The following is a 3196-nucleotide window of genomic DNA, read 5'->3' as shown; positions in this document are numbered from 1 at the left end:
TAGCCTGGGCCTCTGGGCCTCTGGTAGCCTGGGCCTCTGGGCCTCTGGGCCTCTGGGAGCCTGGGTCTCTGGGACTCTGGGGCTCTGGGTCTCTGGGTCTCTGGGTCTCTGGGTCCCTGGGGCTCTGGGTCTCTGGGGCTCTGGGTCCCTGGGACTCTGGGGCTCTGGGTCTCTGGGTCCCCGGGGCTCTGGGGCTCTGGGTCCCCGGGGCTCTGGGGCTCTGGGGCTCTGGGACTCTGGGGCTCTGGGGCTCTGGGGCTCTGGGTCCCTGGGACTCTGGGGCTCTGGGTCTCTGGGTCCCCGGGCTCTGGGGCTCTGGGTCCCCGGGGCTCTGGGGCTCTGGGTCTCTGGGGCTCTGGGTCTCTGGGGCTCTGGGGCTCTGGGTCTCTGGGTCTCTGGGGCTCTGGGGCTCTGGGTCTCTGGGTCCCCGGGGCTCTGGGTCTCTGGGTCCCCGGGGCTCTGGGGCTTTGGGTCCCCGGGGCTCTGGGGCTCTGGGGCTCTGGGTCCCCGGGGCTCTGGGGCTCTGGGGCTCTGGGTCCCCGGGGCTCTGGGGCTCTGGGGCTCTGGGGCTCTGGGACTCTGGGGCTCTGGGTCCCTGGGGCTCTGGGGCTCTGGGGCTCTGGGTCCCTGGGACTCTGGGGCTCTGGGTCTCTGGGTCCCCGGGCTCTGGGGCTCTGGGTCCCCGGGGCTCTGGGGCTCTGGGTCTCTGGGTCTCTGGGGCTCTGGGTCTCTGGGGCTCTGGGGCTCTGGGTCTCTGGGTCTCTGGGGCTCTGGGGCTCTGGGTCTCTGGGTCCCCGGGGCTCTGGGTCTCTGGGTCCCCGGGGCTCTGGGGCTCTGGGTCCCCGGGGCTCTGGGGCTCTGGGGCTCTGGGGCTCTGGGTCCCTGGGACTCTGGGGCTCTGGGTCTCTGGGTCTCTGGGTCTCTGGGGCTCTGGGGCTCTGGGTCCCTGGGACTCTGGGGCTCTGGGTCTCTGGGTCCCCGGGGCTCTGGGGCTCTGGGTCCCCGGGGCTCTGGGGCTCTGGGTCTCTGGGACTCTGGGCCTCTGGGTCTCTGGGCCTCTGGGCCTCTGGGCCTCTGGGGCTCTGGGGCTCTGGGTCTCTGGGTCCCCGGGGCTCTGGGGCTCTGGGTCCCCGGGGCTCTGGGGCTCTGGGTCCCTGGGACTCTGGGGCTCTGGGGCTCTGGGGCTCTGGGGCTCTGGGTCTCCGGGTCTCTGGGTCCCCGGGGCTCTGGGTCTCTGGGTCTCTGGGCCTCTGGGAGCCTGGGTCTCTGGGTCTCTGGGTCTCTGGGTCTCTGGGTCCCTGGGTCCCTGGGGCTCTGGGGCTCTGGGGCTCTGGGTCTCTGGGGCCCTGGGTCTCTGGGTCTCTGGGACTCTGGGCCTCTGGGTCTCTGGGCCTCTGGGCCTCTGGGCCTCTGGGTCTCTGGGAGCCTGGGCCTCTGGTAGCCTGGGTCTCTGGGCCTCTGGTAGCCTGGGCCTCTGGTAGCCTGGGCCTCTGGGCCTCTGGGAGCCTGGGCCTCTGGGCCTCTGGGAGCCAAAAGGAAGCTCCGGAGCTTAGGCGGCGGAGAGGTTGTTTGAATAAGGCCCGTTCAGGGAACCAGGGCGTTGGGTTTAATTAGGCCCCGGAGGTAGGCCCCGGTGGTAAACTCCGGGGCAAGCCTTATCAGAGGCCCAGGATGAGGTGTTCTTAATGTATTGGCTGATAGGGAGCCCCGGAGGTAGGGGACCCTTGGTGAAATTCATGCCGGGTTAGGGGACCAGGGCGTTGGGGTGAATAAGCCCCTGGAGGTAGGCACCGGTGGTAAGCTCCGGGGCAAGCCTAATCAGAGGCCCAGGATGAGGGTGTAATGAACTGGACAACCATCCCACTTCCCATGTATTGTACAGCAATTGGGCAACCATCCCACTTTCAATATATTGTGCGGCGTTTTGTCTCCCAGGTCCACCAGTGGGCAGAATGAACTTTGAGATTTGACGGAGGGTCCTTCCAATACATTATACAGCAATTGGGCAACCATCCCACTTCCAATATATTGTACAGCGATTGCGCAACCGTCCCACTTCCAATATATTGCGCGTCGTTTTGTCTCCCAGGTCCACCAGTGGGCAGGATGAACTTGCAATATATTATACAGCAATTGGGCAACCATCCCACTTCCAATATATTGTACAGCAATTGGGCAACCATCCCACTTCCAATATATTGTACAGCGATTGCTCAACCGTCCCACTTCCAATATATTGCGCGCCGTTTTGGCACCCAGGTCCACCAGTGGGCAGGATGAACTTGCAATATATTATACAGCAATTGGGCAACCATCCCACTTCCAATATATTGTACAGCGATTGCGCAACCGTCCCACTTCCAATATATTGCGCGCCGTTTTGGCTCCCAGGTCCACCAGTGGGCAGGATGAACTTGCAATATATTATACAGCAATTGGGCAACCATCCCACTTCCAATATATTTTAAGGTTCCAGGTCTACCAGTGGGCATCTTTTTTGACGGGGCAGGCTGATTGGTTTAGTCCGAGGGCGGGGGCTTAAGTGTGGGCCAGATAGGTTCGACCGGTGCGCCGGGTCCCTGGGGCTCTGGGTCTCTGGGTCTCTGGGTCCCTGGGTCCCTGGGTCCCTGGGGCTCTGGGGCTCTGGGTCTCTGGGTCCCTGGGTCCCTGGGTCCCTGGGTCCCTGGGGCTCTGGGTCTCTGGGTCCCTGGGACTCTGGGTCCCTGGGGCTCTGGGGCTCTGGGTCCCTGGGTCCCTGGGTCCCTGGGTCCCTGGGACTCTGGGGCTCTGGGGCTCTGGGGCTCTGGGGCTCTGGGTCCCTGGGGCTCTGGGTCTCTGGGTCCCTGGGTCCCTGGGTCCCTGGGGCTCTGGGTCCCTGGGGCTCTGGGTCCCTGGGACTCTGGGACTCTGGGACTCTGGGTCCCTGGGTCTCTGGGTCCCTGGGACTCTGGGTCCCTGGGACTCTGGGTCCCTGGGTCCTTGGGGCTCTGGGTCCCTGGGACTCTGGGGCTCTGGGGCTCTGGGGCTCTGGGTCTCTGGGTCCCTGGGGCTCTGGGGCTCTGGGGCTCTGGGTCTCTGGGTCCCTGGGACTCTGGGGCTCTGGGGCTCTGGGTCCCTGGGGCTCTGGGTCTCTGGGTCCCTGGGACTCTGGGTCTCTGGGTCCCTGGGACTCTGGGGCTCTGGGTCCCTGGGGCTC

Source organism: Hoplias malabaricus, chromosome 2, assembly GCF_029633855.1.
Source record: "Hoplias malabaricus isolate fHopMal1 chromosome 2, fHopMal1.hap1, whole genome shotgun sequence".
Taxonomy (NCBI): Eukaryota; Metazoa; Chordata; class Actinopteri; order Characiformes; family Erythrinidae; genus Hoplias; species Hoplias malabaricus.
The sequence above is the reverse complement of the archived record's forward strand: the minus strand, read 5'-3'. Positions refer to the sequence as shown.